Source organism: Megachile rotundata, chromosome 12 (genome assembly GCF_050947335.1).
Source record: "Megachile rotundata isolate GNS110a chromosome 12, iyMegRotu1, whole genome shotgun sequence".
Classification (NCBI taxonomy): Eukaryota; Metazoa; Arthropoda; class Insecta; order Hymenoptera; family Megachilidae; genus Megachile; species Megachile rotundata.
In genome coordinates this window covers 3,177,601-3,198,585 of record NC_134994.1, presented here as the reverse complement: position 1 = coordinate 3,198,585, position 20,985 = coordinate 3,177,601, and the positions used below count along the sequence as shown (strand labels likewise).

The following is a 20,985-nucleotide window of genomic DNA, read 5'->3' as shown; positions in this document are numbered from 1 at the left end:
TGTATTTTAAATTCTTGGTCTCTCCTCTCAGAAAGAGAGGCGAAAAAGTTACGTTACCCTTGTGACGTTTTATAGCGACTGAATTATGGAGAAGAAAATATAAATCTCCGACATGTTCAACATTCACCATTAGTGCTTGGTGAATGTCGACATTCACCAGATTTCGGTCTTTCACGGTAACATATACATATCAGCAATGATATTCTGTTGTTCTCGAAACTGAATAGATATAACGCAGTTATTAGCCTCAATATGGGCCCTCGTAACGTTCCTTCGATTCGAAGCTATCTTTATCTCTCAGACTATACGTGGGACGCATCAGTTATTTGCGATATTTATCACGTAGCGTGGTAGCAGGGCGTGTCTTATCTTCATCCAGGCTTATTCTGCTAATTGGAGAAATCTTTTCAGCACAGCGGTCGCCCGACCTAGCATTAAGTTTCCAATTACGATCCACCTACAGCACGGGAGAGGAAGGCAAACCTTTGAGAATTTCTTCTTCTATCTCCTGTATTAATAGTGATTTACAACGAGGCTTAAACCGAGAGTTATCGTGAACTTCGTGAAAACAAGAATTTAACAACTAAATAGAGAAAATGATCTAAATGTAGGCTTTTGTTCCAATTCATGTTACCAAGCTTGTTAAATATTTTTAAGATACAACGCTTGAATTTTTATCTAAAGTATGTTTACTTTATTAAATATTAAAGAATATTTAATAATTATTAACCGTTTTCATTTGTTTAGCGAGTGTGGTTTGATATCTCATTTCTCATGGATCTTGTAATTCAGATAAATATATTGGCTGAATACTTATTTATCGTTTATAATAAATAAAAAATATATTCGTCACAAGAAATTAAGGACTGTAAAGAGTTAAATATTAAATATTTTTGCATGGTCAGAAGTAACTAAAAAGGAAAAAAATTTGGAATAAGCTGAATGAAAAAAATTTTTACTACAAATTATGTATTTAAAATGAAAGTAATAATATCTATTTCTGAAAGTGTAGTGTAAATAAAGGCTTCTCTTAAAATAACCTAAAAATATTTACGTGCTTACAAGATAAACTTAATTGCTGATGATGAATTTAAAATAATCACAAATGTATATTCCTTTCAACTCCTTACAAACACTGTACTTAAGTGTAATATGAAAACACTTCGCCAAAGTTCTCTTCACTCCAACATTTTTTTTTTTTATTTTGTAGAAAATATTTTAAAGTAGTTTTAGGTGTTCTGAAATATACCAAAAAGTATTCTACTAGATAGTCCATGGAAATCTGAAACTTAATAAAAATTTTCATTAATATTCGGAAAAAATAATAATAATGTGATCCTAATCTTTTATACAAACATTGGTCCTTCGTGTCTGACATAATTATAAAGTACCGATAAAAACTATGTAGCAAAGTAGTAACAATAATTAGCTAATAAAATAATAACAATAACTACTATAATACCGTAATAATAATGGTATTCTAAAATGTTAACAATTAATTCAATTCAATACAATTATAAAATAGGGAATGTATTCCTAATTCGATCGTTGCATTTAGCAGTTACATTCAGAATCGTTCAGAATGTGTCGAATTTTACTGAAGAAATGTTTACTTCATAAACATCATTATCATTTTTTCATGAAAACATCTGATTGCAATATTTGTCCAGTGTTCGCCGACTGAATTTTCTATGAACAGCTTTAACAATTCATTTCCCATTCCCGTCTCTTCGTCGAAATTACAGACTGATTTTTTGTCGATTTATTACGCATCCACGTTGCAGCTCTCGCGTGGTCGACACCAATTAGTGTACAATCGGAAGAGGGAAAGAATGCCGATAGATCTCTACAATTAGCCTCGTCGGCCAATCATCGTCCCTTGTGCTCGCCTCTAAGGATACAAAAGAAAACGGGACGACAGAGGTCGGGAGGGATGCACACGGCTTGGGTGCCTTTTAAAAAAATCTTGGCAACACAGCCGCCTTTCATTAGTCCTGCTACTACGGCCAGTGTCTCTTGAGAAACTTAAGAAGAGGGTTAGGGTGGTGTCACTCCCCTACCTAGGTCAGTAACGGCATTCAGATTTAGAAAACCCCCGTACACGGATTAGAACAAAGAATAACACGCTTGCTCTTCTTAAAGCAACGATTTTAAATTTATACCGTTACAAATTTATAACTACTAAGAATAATGCAATTCATAACTAATAATTATTTATCAGTTAATTGCGAAATGTAGTTTTAAAAATAACGAGATGCGTAGTTAGAATGAGAAATGACGAATATATTAAACGCAGGATGAGTATTTTCATTATAAATTTATATCTTTTAGATAATTTCTATCATTTATACATTTCTGTTATAAATCTGCTGTAAATGTACAGCAAAATGAGAAAAGATTACATTTTCATTTGATAAAAAGATTAACGATTCATTGTTGGAAAGCTGTGAAACACTTTAAAATTGTCTAAATGAATAAATTTATAAACGGGAATAGTTAAAGAAAACCAATAATTTTAAGAAATTCAGTTAATTTCATTGTAGATTTTCCAGTCATTTCCAGTGTACAAAGAACACGAAACAATTCGCAGTATACCAAATGCATTGAAGAAAATAATCAACTCAGTTTGTAAAATGTAATATGTTGTATGGGAAATAAATATGTCGAAGAAAATAATCAATATATCAACTCGTTTTTTATAAATTACATAGCAATTTTATTGGTAAAAGTAAATATATCACCAAATAACATTTTTATTACTTTTTATTAATGGTTCCAGCTTTTATAGTAAATTGCTGTCTTACACGAGTACTCGCACCAATCGCATTGAAATGAAGTTTAGATTCAACGTATGCATATACATGATTAATAGAGTATAGTGTTCTATATTATATGTTACATATATTGACACTTTTACTATGATGAGAGAAAAACAGTCCTAATAATATATTTCAGTCAAAATTTAAATACGTCTTTAAAACTTAATAATGCATATCACTTATTATAAATATTATTTTATATAAGTTTTTGCACTAATTTGCAATTATTTATAAATAATTCCTTATTATCCCTATTATAATTATTAAACAACTATTTTAACAAGAAATGTGTTGTTCTCGCTCAAAGTATTAAAGTTTGCTTTAAATGTTATAAACTGCTCGTCATCTTAAATTTTCGTCGACAGTAAAAAGCTAAGCTCTAACGCTTCTCACTGCTACGAGAAATTAATTTCTTTATTTTATCAGCGTTTAAAATAATTAATTGCTCTAAAATGCGGAGGTAATTGCGTTCGGCTTACGCAATTAACGATTTCAGAAATCGTACAAATTACAGAAACATAACAGAGTTTCCACTTGCGAAATACAATTTGATCGAATTTTCAATTTAAAATGATTATTTTTAATTAAATTAAAATTGATTCACTTCCACCGTCCCATTTACAATCATCGATCATCCACTATGTTCTTTTATTCTGACTAATTGAAAAGTACAATAGATTCGGTACATCTGCAGGCTGAATGAAACCAAGCATACAACACATTATAATGCTCATTAAATGTTCGTTAAATCAGAATAAATTTTAGAGTATATCAAAAATATTCTTCGTAAATGCGTTTTATCAGTAAATACTCAACTTCAAAACAATTTGGTCCAACAATTTAAAGTCATGATACAGAATGAATCAGTGTAAGGTATATGTATGGCATTATCATATACATCATAGTTAGCTAATAGGGGACAAGGAACAACGTAGAAAATATTGACTCAGAAGTATTATGGAAGATGAAATGTCTGGAAAATTTTTCACTTGTGCGTCTAATCATTGATTAAAGAATCCTCAAAAAATTTATACAGAAATTGAAAATCATGATATACATAGAATGTATCGTAATCATATACATCATAGTCAGGCAATAGTGGTCAAGAAATAACACGGAAAATGGCGACTCAGGAGCATGAAGGAAGATGAAATGGTCAGGAGAATTTTTTACTTATTAATAGGAGACTTCTTTCGGAAGTTGACAATGAACAGAGAAGAGGGTGTTGCACCTTCGTGTTGCTGACATGACTGCGTCCCTGACGTCACACCAGCAACGTCAGCGAAGATGGAAGCAAAAGTAAAGAAGGAAAGAGGCAGACAGACCGATTCGCTTGTTTCGAGCACGTCACTCGTTCCGTTTCGTTTCTCTTCCCTCCCATGGTTTTAGCTCTTTTTTTCCTGGCGAAGTAATCAGCAAATCGCCGAAGCAGCCTGGCAAGCGATCACGACAAGCAGAAGAGAGGAACGGAGAGAAAAAACGGAGAAATGTGAGGAAAGAGAGTGAACGCAACAGAGATGTCGCGGTGAGAGAAGAAAAGAGAGAGGTTCGATAAGACGTCGAATAACTCGATTACTTGTCGAGGGAGTGTCACTTTGCCAGGCCGTGCATCCAAATGCGAGGGAAATTTCGTTAAGGCGCTTCTCACGAACTCTTGCTATCCTTTGCTTGTTTCTCGACCCGCTTATCCGTTCCTTTTTGTCTCGAGTCCTTGCTGATTCCAAGAAATTTCGAAGGGTTAAAGGAACTGTAATCGCTGAGGTTTAGGTGCCGTTACATCATTTACCAGTTGCATTGTTATAGTATAATTACAACCCCAGTGACGCAATTTGTTGTATCAAATAACGTACGTGTTATAATGATTTGTTTAGGGATATTCAATTGTGTAGGAACATTTAAACAATATGTGTATTTGTTATATTTATGTAAAGATGTAGCAAAATTATTTTAGATCATTATTCAAATGAATGGACATTATAAACCGCCAAATCTGTAATTTTCACATTTTTTAATTCTCAGAATCTTTAAAGTCCACAAGTATTTAAGTTCTCGAACTTCCAAATTTTCAAGTTTCTAAATTTTCAAGATATTCAAATTTCTGAATTCTACAATATTCACGTTTTTAAATTCGCTAGTCCACAAATTATCAAATATCCAATTTCTCAAATTTCAAATCTCTAACTATTCAAATTTTTAAATTTAAAAATTGTCAAATTTGAATATTTCTAAATCTCTAAATCTCCAAATCTCCAAACCTCTAAATATCCAAATCTCCAAATCTCTAAGTCCCTAAATCTCCAAATCTCTAAATCTTTAAATCTTTAAATTCTTAAATTCTCCCATTTCCGAATGTTCACAGTACTCACACGCCCCAATTCTATAGTTTCCACGTACACAAATATCCAAATACCCATATGTCCAAATTTTCAAATTTCTAAATTCCCAAATCCTCAAACACATAAACACCCAAATCTTCAAATACCCAAATCCCCAAATACCTAAGTCTCCAAATCCCCAAATCCCCAAATATTCAAATCCCATAGTACCGAAATCCCTAAATTCCATAATTTGTAAGTCACCAAATTCAATGGAATACATACACTAGTTCCTAAAATAGGTTTTTATTTAATTTCTAAATATGAAGATTTAATTATCGTGCAAAACTATTAAAAAACATAGTTTTATCAAATGTATTCCATTAAAATATTATATTTTTCTTTATATTTACTTTTTCGTTTATCAAAATTTTGCAACCATGAAATTTTCATACATCCAAAAATTAATATCGGGAAATATCTACCTTAAAAAATGAACATTTGTAAGATCAGTAATTTAAAAACAAAGACCACGTATTTACTTCGTTATTAATTATCATTCATTTCGCGTTTACTAACACAAGCCCAAGCTTTCCAAGCACTCGTATATCAAACTCGAAATGTAAACAATGTGCAGAGATACAGAATGGTTCAAGACGATGCATTGCCGAGTCAGCTGCAGAATTACAAACTGCATTACTCTTGGATGTCAAGCGAAGGACAGATTTTAATTGTGTCACTCGTTATAATCTGTCATGCAACGAACCAGACGATTCACTCGTAGCCGTTTCAACCTGTTTTCAACCTCTCCATTTTCGCGAATTGTATCATCCTCATCTCTCCTCGCGCTTCTTCTTCGAATCCTCGCGGAATTGCTGCTGTTGCTGTTTCCCGTTCTAAAAACGAGGTTAGATGTTGCAGCCTCAAACAATCCACCATCGGCAATCCGTTGATTTTACCCTAAGTTCGTAGTATTTATCCAATGGTCAATCGCAGGCATCGTTGCACGTATTTCTTCACCGTGAAAATCTGAAAATTATCTGCTCCCGGTTATTATACCGCAGCGAAATGCGGTTGAAATTTTTGGGGTGCAAGCTTCGATGATAGAACGAGGAGAATGAGAAGAAACATTGGCTGAAAGATCGAATACGATACCACTGCAATGGAAAATTACACCGGTTGAAAAGACTTACTGCGCCTGATTCTCGGACATGTAAATTAGACTCTCGTAATACGGCAAACCTTTACTAAGCATTTTCAAAAAAGTATTTTAACGGTTTTTTAGGATAAATGCCGGTTAGAAGAATCAACACGATTCTAAAACGTTGTCACTTGTTTGACTGAAAGTAAATTTTCATGGGTATGTTAAAAGATTATGCATTTAGTGCAATGCATTTAAAATGTTTTTTAACAAAAGGTTTCCTTGTTGATAATTTCTTCCATATTTTAATCGAAGGTTGTAAATAGTGATCGTTTCAGTAGTTTTTACGATGAAAATTGCGCCGATATCTATTCATAATTCTTTTCAACTTTCAGTTGCAAATTGTGAATAAGGATAATTTTAATCATTTTTATCAATTTTAATTGAAAATTGTACCATTGTTGATTTAATAATTTGTTTTAAATTTCAGTCGAAAATTTTGAATAATAGTATTTTCAGCACTTCTTACTTCAGTCGAAAATTATATCGGTAACGATTCAATTAGTTTTTTAAAATTTCAGTTCAAAATTGTGGATAGTAATAATTTCAATAATATTTACACACTTTAGTAAAAAAAAGTAAGTGGCAATATTTTTCTTCAAAATTCTATCGAAAATTGTAAATAGTAATAACTTAAATAATAATTTTCCACTGAAATTTCAACAATAATTGAAGTAGTAATTTTCTTTAAATTCCGATCGCAATTTGTAAATAGTGATAATTCATGTTTCAATCAATAATCGTAAATAACAGAAATCTAGGTACTAATTTTCTTCAAATATTCGAACAGGAAACAGTAAAAAATATTTACTGTCACCACATCGGAGTTGAGAAAATGAACGTAACAACTCCGTAACAACGTTAAGTAATTTATTAATGAAGAGATTGCACGAACAGACTGGCAGAATCCTTTGCAACCGATATATCGATTTCCCTAAGAGATTAAATTTCAACCGTATATTCGATCAAGCCCGGAATGGTGGTATTCCCTTCTGCATTAGTATATTCGATAATCCTGAATTTTATTTTTTGGTTCATCGTACGGTTCTTAAATGAAAATTGCCTTTAGCCGCGGCTGCAGACCGAAATCCGAACGATACACTCGGAGAAGATAGAAAACAGCCAGTCTCGATCAGACAATTGGGTTAAGTAACTAAAATGACTGCGAACGTACAAATGTCAATATTTGGAACTGAACCTCCTCGATTATGTTAAACTTGGGTTATGTTATACCCCTTCAGAATAATTATCTAACCTTTCCAAATGTTTATCAATATTCTAAAAGCGTATCAATATTCTAAATTCTAATTACGTATTCATAAATGAATTCTATAATGAGATGAGTTTTCGAATAATTAGTATTAATTGCTTAACCTTAAGACTACCATATCTGCCAAAATAATTGGTTTTAAATTTCTTCCTTCATGTTACATTTTTTCTCGCGATAATGCAATAGCTTTTATAGCAATAACTGAAAGTGTAATACACTAGTCAAAAGAATTAAGGGAACAGAAAAATTCCTTAAATTTTTAGGTCATATTCAAATTGCTCTGCCTCCGTTGAAATTCATCACAGAAGACATCCAGGATAGTCATTTTGAAGCTTCAAGTCTCTAGTTTTCGATCTTTTGTCTGAAACATTTTTTGGGCCTTTTTTCACTAATGAAACATACAAAAAATCGCGATGAAAAGATTTAAGAATTTTTTTTTAAGGTTTGCACAGACATAGGGACATTTTTGTTATTAATGCCACTTCTGGTCTGCTATTCCCTGTTCCTTCCCCTATAATTTGCACGTCGACGAAGTTCGTTTTGATGATCGGTCGCAAAGTTATGAGCTACCAAAGCCGAAATGACGCTTTTTCCTTTGATAGTCATTATCTCATGAACCCACCATCGAACAAAAATTGTAAGGACGGTTCGAGAAAGCGAAGTATGTACCCTTTAAGATGGGTATATCAGTTTTTGATTAAATGGTTTTTTTTGATGCGTGATATTGATATAAAGAAACGTCAAAAAACGGTGTTTTTTCCTCAAATTACAAAAGTTACGGTATCTTTGTAAATAGGTATCGCAATGATTATGCCTAAGTTTTTTTTTAAGCTCATAGTGTCTATAAAAAGTATGCGAAGTTTCAAATGGCTCCGATTCTTTGTTCCCTATGATCCGATGGTTCAAACCTTGAAATTTATTCGAAAAAATTTAAGGAAACGTCATTACTGCTAAAAAAGTTTGTCTCTTTACATTTATCGGTATTATTGCTGAATTTTTAAAGAATGCTTTAGTTTGATAAGATCGGATATACGCTTCCTGTTGTGTGTGTGAATTCGTGTGTATGTGCGTCGTGTATATGCAGGTATGTGTGCGTGCAGCTATGTGTGCGCGGGTGAGTGTAATTTTGTTTTTTCAATAAAAATTCGAGGACTTGTAAATTTTAATATCGAGTATTACCACCACGGTTGTCAATTACATCTTGCAAGCGTGCTAAAAATTCAGCAATAGTATTGGTTATAGTATAATCTGTTTACCGAACCCGAAGTTTTATTAGATATTTAGATAGTTTTATCGATATTTTGTTACAAAATTTTATCGCACGCAACGTCTTGTACCACAACATAAACATAGCCGCGATGTAACATAACATGGTAATCGTTGTTGTTTTATGCCGTCATCTTGTATACCAAAGTCACTGAAATAGCACCTAATTCACCTAATAATAGCACCTAAGAACAGTGGAAAATCTCTAAATTGTCGCAAGAAGTGAACAGTATAACAATGAAATACTCAGATATCGAGAATAAGCATGAAGAAACTGTATTAGAAAAAAATGAAATTGAACTGTATAATGATAATGAGATAGACGAAGAAAATGTTCAGAAAGCGAATTAGAAAACATTTGGAACTTACGTAAAGGAAGATGTGCTCGTATGCTTTCAAGTTCAACAGATGAAAATGAAAGCATATAAGATCGTCAAAATAAAATTGATATACACGAAACAAGTTCGGGAGAAATAAAATGTAGGTCTAATTATATTATTAGAATTATTAAAATTATCATTATATCATAGTTATAACTGCATAACATGGACTCAATTTTGTAAGATAGGAATAAATTAATAAATATAACAATATTCTGTTATGATGTATTTTTGAAGACCAGTCATTTTGACTGGTAGTTCTAGCGTTATAAACACAGAATATTTTAAAACGAATGAATTGTTTTACACTTTAATTGTTTTCTTCTGCAACCATAATCTAAGTAATCAAAGTCAGCGGAATTTAAAAGCATGGCAAACCACTTCGAGAGTATATCGAACACAAATTCAATGCATTTTATGTCAGTATTTCAGTGTTTTTCGTGCCGTGGCCGAAAGCCTGGCTCCAATATCGTAAACGACGTTCGTTAGTTTATGCCATATCTGAGATTTCCATAATATGCGTTGAAACTGCAGATCGAACCTACCGCAAATCTCTTCAGTCCGATACCACCTAAGTTAGCTGGCATCAGAACGCAATAACATTTACCGAATTGCACTCGGAACTATTTACCAATTGAACCTTGCTTCCTGTGTATTCCAATTGGTTTGCCGCGAAATGAAATTAATCTCATTTCGGATATTCTGAAAAAAGCAAACTATTCTGTTTATAATAAGAACAACAAGTAATTTGCACGAAAATAATATCTGTTTGCCATTTTAAAGCTGACATCAATAACACAGTTATGTAGGTACTTTACAAATACTGTATAAAATTGTACGTATTTAGCTACTTGTGTGTATATATTTAATTTTAAGTATATATACACTTTTTTGTTCGCTTAAAAATATAGAAAATATAAAGTATATAGCAATATATCAAATGTAATAAATAATATAATATACAAATACAATAAATAGAATATGAAAAACATGTATAAAATATTTGTATATATATTTAAAAAGTACATCTACATATTTTCAAGTGTTTATGCTAATAAAATAATAATATCTAATATTTTATCTCCTTAAAATTAATGCTTTCTCTAATCTTTTTATGAACATTTGAAAGAGTATCAAAAAAACAAGCAATTACATGTTATTAAATATTTACAATACATTATGTCTTTAAAGTGCATTTTTATTTTTTCCAAAACGTTGCAAATAAATTAAAATAGCATAGGTAATTAAATATTAGGTGCGATTCGAGTTCGAAAAGGGGTAGTTTCCTCCATCTGACAATCGGATCTTGAACTTCGAGGAATCGGCATGGTGTACTGCAAGGTCGATAATACAGATTTCTGTAATAGAGGAATAGAATAAGCCGCACCGCAAGGGGTAGAAAAACATCAAGGTAAAGCATTGTTGCGAAAGCAGGAGGACTTACGATCGCGACAGTGGGACGACACATAACGAAAGTACATTGTATTTTCAACAGACTGCGCAACACTAATGCATTTCGCGGAGAATTGCTTTCCAGATATCTTGCGGCTTCGTTTCTCCCTGCTTTGCCCTTTGCAGTGCAATCGCTTTGGCCAAAGCTCGTTGGAACCGCGCCACGCCGCTTCGTTTACCAACGAGATGTAACAACATGAAATACATTATGGTTACCAGGTAAAAAAAGTTTTCATTTGGAGAGCTGGAGAGAAACAACGCGACTCTATCTCACATATGCGATTATACGTGGTGTACGCGATGTTATGGAACGATTTGGATCAGGAGTGGGGAAGTAAAGTTTTCTCGATAGCGGAGCTTGGAATTTTAGGAATTTCGGATAAGTTAGAATTTTGGAAATTTCTATGATTTGTGATTCGAGGATTTAAGAATTTAGAAGTTTAGAGGTTTAGAAATGTAGGAATGTAAGAGACTTGGAGAATAGTTGGAGACTTAAGAACCTAAGAATATTTAAATTTGAAAGTCTGAGGTTTTTGAAAATTTAAGAATTTAAAATTTTCAGGATTTAGTGGTTTGAAAAGCTGTTGAATTAAAAATATGGGGATTTATAATAGGCTCTTATGGCCACTTCTGCTTTTATACCTTTACAGGCGTAAAGTCTTCAATCTAAATAAAATATTTAGAACTTTTGAAAACATTGGGATTTTTTAAGAAACTATGAAAATAGAATTAAATTAAATTATTTTTTAACAATATTGGCCATAAAAGCCTATGTTTCTTACGGCGTTGATTATAACCGCGTCACGCTCATACCTGCAAGGCTTACAATAATTATTCAGAAATCAATTAACGACATATGAAGAGGTATAAAATGTCTAAAATATTATAAGAGATTGTAAAAATAATGATATTTTTAATAAAAATGCTGATTGCCTCTCTTCACAGGAGGTGATTTTAAATTATATATCTAATAAACATTACAACAAACAGCAAATTCCAAAAACACGTATCCTCTATTTTTGTCCATAGTTTACGTACACGAAGTTGCAAAAAAATAGATCAACATTTAGTGCAAAAATTTAAACAAAAATTATAAATTTTCAAAATATTATTTAAACAAATAAAGTTTTTTGAAATTTTTTGACGCACAAAAATTTCCTATTTAAAGACCAACAATTTACAAAAAAAAGAATCCAATTATCTTCTTTAATTCCGGAGATATTCCCAAAAATATGATTCCAACCCCCAACTTTGAGGGCTATTTTCACCCCTTCAATGTGAACGATGGCCGATAAAAAAAATACGTGTCAAATATTTTCTTGAGAACTATCTGTCACATAAGTTTCATTAAAATCGGTGTGTCGCGGTTCGATATGATTCCTTGTAAGTTGAGGAACTCAGGATTTTATGATTTCGGGAATTTAGAAATTTAAAAACCTAGTAATTTAGCCTCATATTAAAATATAGCAATATAAATAGCGAGCAGTGTTTAAACTTTAATATAAATTACAAAAATGATGATTAATATAATTTTAAGCTCTCATAAAACTAACCCCAATCACAGCTCTTTTCAAAAATGAAAATTAAACGGTTGATTAAACGTTAAAGTAATTATGAACTCAATTGAAGTATAGCGATTCATCGATTAATCGTCGATTAAATTAGAAATAATTAAAAATTTAAACCTCTAGTCTGTTTGGTAATAATTTAGACGATGACCTTGATAAAATATGTCAAAATCATTAATATTAGAAGGTAATCCGTTATTCTAAATAATTACTGTCTGGACTGTTCAAGCAAATGGAGAGATTACGAACAATTTTATATGAAGATATTTCCATCGCGATACTCGTTCTGTCATATCAACGACTGCTTTTAAACGATTCGATTAGACGAACAGTAATCGCAGTATTCCCGTTCATCGTTCAGAACAAGCGAAAAGAACGCATAGCCGATAAAACGCGATAATTAAAATTGAATTCTAGCAGGTGATCGCTCGCCATCAAACGCGACACCAGTCAGACGTAATTGAGGCATTACTTTTCAATTACGCAGGAGGAAATAAGGAAGGAATGCCGAGGCAAAAGGTAAACGGGTAAGTACTAGGCAGAGAATAGCAGGGGGTTGAATCGGGGGGAGTGAGGGTGGAAGTAGCTGTCGTCGGTGGAAAGCGATGGTAGCCATGTGATGGGATTTAAATTAGCGGCGTGGCCCCATGCGACAGATGTCGCAGATTTCCATTAAATGTCGCTCGCCCCATGGTTACGAAGCTGCAGGGAGAAACGGCGAACAACGAAGGGTAGCAAGCCGTAGAAAGGAGAAGGAACAAGGGTGAGAATGTCTGAGAATGTCGGCGAGCCAGAAAGAGAACCTGCTGGTTGAAGGAAATTAGCACTACTCGATAAGAACGACTAATTTATCCCCTTTATCTCCAGCAAGCGCTCAATGAAAACGACATCAAGAATTAATTGTACAGGTGCTAGATAACGAATCAAACGAACTTTCTCTTTTTAATCGAATGTCGTGGATAATCTAATGTATAGCATTGTTCATGGAGGAAGTTATTGGCATTTTGTGAAAGTTGTGTTGTCAATGGTGAGTATGGATTCTCTAGGGAATTTGAAAATTTAGAGATTTAGGGATTGAAAAGTTGAAGAGGATTTGAAAAACTGGGGGAGGGGGCAGTACTGATCTCAACCTACGAATTAACGCGTATAGCGACCCAGGCGTTCAGAAGAGCTACGGCTCCAATTGGTCAGAGTAGGAAAATGGTCGCCTAGATTCACACGTACTTTCTAGGGTAGAAACAATTGGCTCGAAGAATTGGTCACTCACACCAATTAGACCAAAACAATAACAGTCAGCAAACGACTCGAGAGTGAGTGAGATAGTGTAAATTGCGTGATACAGTTGTTATTGTCATTATTATTCTTATTTATCGAAATATGATGCTGAAAACATCCTCGGTGGGGATAGACGTAGGTTCTTTTACTTTGGGTGACTTCCTCACACATCAACTCGAAGGTTGACATCCGTACATTAATTAAGGTTTCAAAATTTAGAAATTTGGAAATCTAAAATACTGAAAATCTAGAAATCTAGAAATCTAGAAATCTAAATATTTGAGAGAGAAAATTGCTGTACGCGATCTCTTAAATTAAAATTTTTCAGTTCAAACTTTAAAAAGATTTGTTTACACCACGCACTAAATTTTTAGAGAGAGAGACTGAAGAAAAGGATTTGTCAGTTATCCGAATGTATACATATATTGTTCTGTGTAACTTACATAATCTTCAATCGCAATAAATTAGACTTTTTATAGTTTACATTGATACTCACTATAATATACATCTGTGGCCGAAATTAATCCACATTATCAGTGGAATGGGTTCGTATCGTCGAGAAGAATGGAAAAACTGACGTACTCTCAACCACGGCGAAGAAACTCGAATTCACTTTGTTCCACGCGGAACCCGAACAACCATCCGAGACGGAGGCTGCAAAAACCGCGTAAACACGGAGTTCGGATCCAATTCAGGTTGGGTGGAGGTTTGCGAGAGAAGCAAACAGAGATAGAAATAGAAAGAGAGAAAGGTTAAACGAAGAGGATGAGGAGGGTGGAATTCGAAAGAAGGTGTACACTCGGTTGCAATGTAGGCTTCTTTTAGAACTCAATTGCAATACTTACAAATTTTTTAATTTTTTACATCTTCGAATATGTAAGTTATATAGTTTCGAAATTCGCAAATTTTCATATCCGTGAATGCTGGTATTTTTTAATTTTTATACCCATAAATTTTCAAGCTACCAAATTTCCTAATAACAGAATTCTCAAATTCTTAAATCATCGAATGACCGAATTTTCATAATTCAACAGTTTGCAAGTTCACGGATTCTTATATTTCCGTATTTCACAATTCCTAAATTGTTACAGTTAGTATTCCAAAATTCTAAAATATATATATTCTTCAATATTATTATGACAACATTCAGAAATTTTTTAATTCACAAATTCATAGATTCTCAATTTTTAGATAAAAATGCCAAAGTTAAACATTGTTTCATTTTTAAATTCCAGATTCCAAAAGCTTAATTTTTTCAATATCCTAATTCCTAAATTTTCCAATTTCTATATCTTCAAACTCCGAAATTTTCAACTCCCCAAACTTACAAATTTCACAAATTTGCAATTTACATATCCTAAAATAGATTTCCCAAATTCCTCAACCAACATATATTCAAATTCCAGTATTTATACATTCACTAATGCTCAAATACTTAAATTTCGAAATTCTCAAATCTTACAAATTTCCGAATTTTCACATTAACTCATACTGACATTTTTAAACTTCTGAATTTCCAAATACTCAAATTTCCAAATTTCCACATACTTTAAGTACTCAAGTTTCTAAATTTTCAAACCTCTAAAGTTCCTAAGTTCTAATATTTGAAAAATTCGCCAAATTCCATAAATTCCAAATCTTTCAATTTTTCAAACATTAATTTCTGAATTTAAAATTTTCAAATATCCAAATTTCCAAATCCCCTTAATTCTCAATTTTCTCAAGTTCAAACCTTCTAAATCTCAATCTCTAATTTTTCAAAAATAACCAGAATTCCTCCAATTTCCAATTCCCTTAGGTCCCAAATTGTAATTTCTCAAAAATACCAAAAATACTTTGATTTAAAGATCTCAACATTCAACAAATTATAATTTCTCAAAAATAGTCAAAATTTCTGTAATTTCCAATTCTCCCAATTTCTGAAATTCTAATTTCTCAAAATTGTAAAAAATTCCTTAATTTCCAAATCTCCCAAATTCAAAAATTCTAATTTCTCAATACTACCCAAAATACTTTAATTTCAAAATCTTCCCGCATTCAAAATTTCCAAGCCCTCAAATACCCAAAGTTCCACATTTCCTATATCCTCAAGTTCCTTAATTTTCGCATTTCCCAATTTCTAAAATTGTAATTTCTTAAAAATACTGAAAATTCTTTAATTTCTGAATCTCCTCAAGTCTCAAATCCCTAACTTCCTGAATCACTTAGTAATGCAAATTCTGCAATTCTCAAAACATAAATTGCACATTTCCTATAAATTTGAGTAATTTAAAATTTTCACATTAACGAATTAAAAAATTTCTGAACTAAAAATCAAATAATATTAAAAATCTCCCCTCATGGTTGCCATATTTTCCTTAAAGAAGTCGTATTTGCTGTTGACTGTACGGCACTGTGTTATTAAGGCGATGGCTCGGAATCGCAATATTTCCTACGCGGGATAGGATCGTGTTATGAATCACTGCCGACGTGCTCTCTTTCATTCGACGCGGCTGTTTCGTGTATATTTCATTACGTGGCCAGTTTCGTTGCAATAACAAATAACGAGGAACGAGAAGCACCGGGGAAAAAAGGAGCTGAATCTCTGGACAGGGAAAAACAGGGCCGGGTAAAGAAAGGCGCATGAAAGGGGAGAGGAAGGAACGAGAAAACGAGACCAGGAAACGGGAATAGAGATATGGAGGCGAGTTTTCGGCTTACTGGACCGATGCGAATCTAGGGGGGTAATAAGGAAAAAGGAAGACGGAAGATGGTACAACCGGAAACTGAGAGAGAAATGTAGAGGTGCTTGGCGACTTCGAGAGATTTTTCTTATCGTTTGATATATTTATGTACACAGACCGGCTGCGTTCGTTATGCAGATCACGGTGTGAACATTTTTTTACGTTGTGCTGCTACGTTTTACGCAGCTTCCAGAAATTGTTTGATATACTAGACAAGAGAACGTGTCTTTCAGGTTTATTATAATATATTGTATTTTCATTCTAGATTATTAAACTAACTTCTTATTACTTAACGTGAGGATCACCTTAATAGCTATGTGAAAAGCGGTAAAACTTATTAATTCTGAAGAATTGAAAACTTCTTATTAATACTTAATACATACAATGATTACCTCAACAGCTATGTTAAAAGGAAAATAGTTTAAATTATTATTTACTCGAGATAATTAAACAAGCTTTTTATTAATGTCTGCCTTGACAACTTTGTAAAAATATAAATGATTGAAGTTAATACTCATTCTAGATAATTAAAAAATATTGTTTATTATTACTCCATATAATAATTGCTTTGTCAGCCACGTGAAAATTTTCGACGACATAGTTCGTCGAATTTCTAATTAAATAGAATGTTTATTTCTTGTCACTAAATAAGTAAAAAGAAAGGACATGGAATTCATTTTTGCAACAAACCTTTTATTATTTTTTAATGTAACGAGTACATTGACAGCTATGTGTATATGATGGTTAACTTTCTGTTTATATACGTATATCAACCTATTAGATTTGGTATATTTGATATGATTTGGTATTCTGAAATTTATTTGTTTGTATTTACTTGTTCGAATTGCGCGCTCCAAAAAGGAATGAAATGCGGGACATCTTTTTAAACAAATGAACATTAGCGATCGTCATATCGTCTCGATCGAGTCAGTCGTCGTCGCGTTTTTCCTAGAACGGTTCAGTTCAGTAGCCATTTGGACAATTTTATACATATTTGTTCATAAATAAATATTCATAAGCGAACTCTGTGAAAGTTATTCAACACAACCCTTATTCACATGATTTTCTTATGCAACTGATATTTATTAGAGTACATGAGTATTTATATGTATATGATTCTTATCAAAACGTACAGATGATTTGTAAGATTTTCTGAATATTCACAGAAAATACGAAATTTTTAGAAGTTATCTACTGAATCCTGAAGTCACGAAATTAACCCCTTCCCGTGCCATTTATTTAACAGATGCGTCAGTCAAGACTAACTATTCAGAGCTATAACATTAAAACGAACAAAGAAAATTAAAATGTTGTAACTATTTTATATTCAGGGATCCCTGATAATGTAACTTAAAGCTGGACCTAAATTTCAAGTTGAAGAGTATTTAAAATTTGAGTAAGCTTTATCACATTTGAGCTGTAAGTGCGTCATAAGTGAGACTCGTCGAAGTACGGGGGAAGGGGTTAAAAAGTTACGAAACTCCGAAGTCTCAAAATCTCTGTGTTCCAAAATTATATTCTTTCGAATTTTGAAGATTGCAAAGTATACAGTTCAAATATAGCGAAATTTCAAGACCCAAAAATTCTAAAATTAAAAAATTCCAAAATTACATACCCTCAAGGTCCCAAAAACCGAATATTCCAAAATTACATTCTGATTTTCGAAGACTTCAGAAATTACAATTAAAAAACAGCGAGATTTTAAAATTAAGGCTTTAAAATTAAAAAATTCCGAAATTACACAACCACAAAGTATTACAGTTTAAAAATTCCAAGGTTTCAACGTTCTAAATATTTGAACTGTGAAAATTAACACTCATAATAAACACCCGAATTTGTATTAAATCACGAAAGTGCTCGTTTATTAAATTGTATTATGCCCATATTAAAAACTGATAGCAACGCAACATTATAATGTTTCCTTGCCATAATAATTCGCTAAAACGTACTTAATTTGAAAATTAAATTGTAGGAAGCGGAATATTCAGGTCGGTATGTGCAAGCAGAAATCACTAGTTCGTAACGAAGTTCAAACACAATTTTAACATTTAAATCGTCATTTCATTCGATCAATGATATACATATAATCGCTTTTGAAGGCGACAAGTCGAGCGAATAATTTTAACGATTCGGATGAGTTGACGATGAATGAGGTAAACGATTCGCAATAAATTGTTGGTTGCATTTTTATAAATTTTTCATAAATATAAAATTTCATAGTTCAGAATTATTACAAATAATAATAATAATAATAATAATAATAAATCTGTTATTTTTTTATTCAAGAATAGTAATAATTCTATCGTATTTTGTTAAGAAATAATAATAACACTATTATATTTTATTAAAAATGCAAAAAATATGTGTAAGGAAAGAATTAAGAGACATTTAATAAATTTTGTAAAACTAAATTCACGTAGTAATTGTTTATATGATACTGCATGGCTAGGAGTGACTTAGAATTCCTATATTTCATAATTTGGAGTTGTTGACTGTAACAACCTCATTTAACAGAAGGAAATAAGTAATTTTTTAATTATTGTAACAATTAAAAGTATTAGTAAGTGACTTTTATATTTAAGTACACCTAACATCCAATTCATACTGAAGATGTACTCCTTACAAATCCTGTAAATCAATTTACACCCTCTGATGTAAATCGATATTATCAATGAAACCAATACATGAAATCATATTTTGTATCAATATAATAACAAAAAGTATAAAAGTTCTACATAAATCCAAAAGTAAAATATATAAAAATTCTATCTCTGCATTCGTATTGTCCAAATGTTCATTTTACGGAGCTCTCTTTTAAATCTGTTATTTTAGAAAAAATGTGTAATCTATTAATTTATAACAATGATGGATCTAAAGAGAGGCACAGAGGGCCTGTAGATTCTTTTCTGAAGAAATTAATTTTTTTTTAAATTTTGTTACAATATTTTCTGAATAATTTGCCCTAGAAAGTACTTCAAATTGTTCGGTTTTGATAACAAATTGATTTTCTTTATAAAATCAATTATCGATTTTCTCTCCCTTACGAAAATTAAAAAATTTTGATGGCTTATATGTAATCATTAAATATTTAAATAAATTACGAAACATACCTAGTTATAAAGTGCTTAAATAAATTGTAAGGTATATCTAATTATGAAATACTTGAAAAAAATTGTAAGACATACTTTTTACGTTCATATTGGGGTCCCTCTCAAAATACAATAACTTTGATTTGAAACATGTTCAATATAATAAAAAATAAATATAGATTTATCAAAAGTATAGTAATAGTTCTATCAAAGTAATATATAGGTATTGCACTTACAGATTAGAATAAATCATCCTATATTCTTGTACATCTACATACAGGGTTTGTCCAATAAGTATCGGGACTGATTTTTTTCTACTAGTTTGGAAGGTCAGGGAGCAATCTCTATTGACTAGATCGATGCGAGAGGTTGTTATGTATAATAGAAATCAAGGTTCATTTGTATTCCACCATTTGTTTTGTTTATATCGTGCTTGAAGTGGAAGTGTATTTAACGTTCGCGTCGAGATTCAAGATGCAACGAACCGTCGAGCAGCGTTGTGCCATTAAATTTTGCGTTATGCTAAATAAATCTGCTACGGAGACATTTGATATGATTCGTCAAGCTTACAAGGACGATTTCATGTCCAGAACGCGTGTTTTTGAGTGGCACAAAAAGTTCAAAGATGGCCGTGAAGACGTCGAAGACGAGCAACGCGTTGAATGACCGACGTCGTCCCGATCCGATACGAATGTCGACAAAGTGCGGGAAATTTTGAATTACGATCTTGAATTGCACAGGAATTAAATTTAGCGAAATCCACTGTTCATTCAATCGTAACCGACGATTTGCAAATGCACCATCAGGACAACGCGCTGAGTCACACGTCGTTAATTGTGAGACAGACACTGACGAAACACAACGTGACAACATTACCCCAACCACCCTACAGTCCAGATATGGCACCCTCTGATTTTTTTCTGTTCCCTCGCATTAAAAGAAGTCTTAAAGGACATCGTTTTGGGACGATTGAGGCGGTTCAAGCGGCTTCGACGGAGTGCCTGAAGAGTCTTACGCCTTCCGACTTCCAGGGAGCGTATGAACAATGGAAAACCCGCTGGCAACGGTGTATTGATGCAGGAGGGGCATACCTTGAAGATTATTAATTCAATGTACGTATATCTTCAACGGATTTCATTTTAGGACATCAATCCCGATACTTATTGGACAAACCCTGTATATCAACCTAATTTGTAACGTTAAAGTCGTTCGCAATTAAGCATCATTCAATTACAGTCGGTATTTGTTAATTGTGAAATCACGACTGGTAAGTGTCGGAATGTCTTTGTACAAAACAAAGTGGCGAACTGATGACAACTGAAAATGGAGAGGAAAAAAGAACTTGTAAAACGAAACAGCGAAGCTGCTCTCGCTTTGACCAGATCGCTCGAAAAGTACATTTCTTTTGGTCGGTTACGTTTCTTTTGTTGCAATTTCTTTACAGTTTCGAGTACAAAGGAAGCGTCGAGAGCCAATCCTGAGCTTCGAATTGTCGTACCCAATTTAATAATAGTTTTCTTTCCACGTATAAACGCAATCGATGCTGAACTTCAATTTCCTCGACGAGTCACTGCGGCCTGCTATACCGAAATGTCGATAACCTCACTTTTCCATTACATTTCCGGTG

General features: G+C 32.6%; 2 long non-coding RNA genes across 2 annotated transcripts; one reads left to right on the top strand and one right to left on the bottom strand.

Annotated features, from left to right (window-relative positions):
- The first annotated feature begins 6,106 nt into the window (after positions 1–6,106).
- On the top strand, positions 6,107–9,464 carry LOC143265525 (uncharacterized). Its single transcript, XR_013040144.1, has 3 exons — positions 6,107–6,347; positions 6,420–6,494; positions 7,126–9,464. It is a non-coding gene; the product is annotated as an uncharacterized LOC143265525 (long non-coding RNA).
- Positions 9,465–10,338: 874 nt separating this feature from the next.
- Positions 10,339–14,543, bottom strand: LOC143265532 (uncharacterized). Its single transcript, XR_013040156.1, has 3 exons — positions 14,043–14,543; positions 10,696–10,872; positions 10,339–10,609 (listed from the first exon to the last, which is right to left on the bottom strand). It is a non-coding gene; the product is annotated as an uncharacterized LOC143265532 (long non-coding RNA).
- Between the last annotated feature and the right edge of the window lie 6,442 nt (positions 14,544–20,985).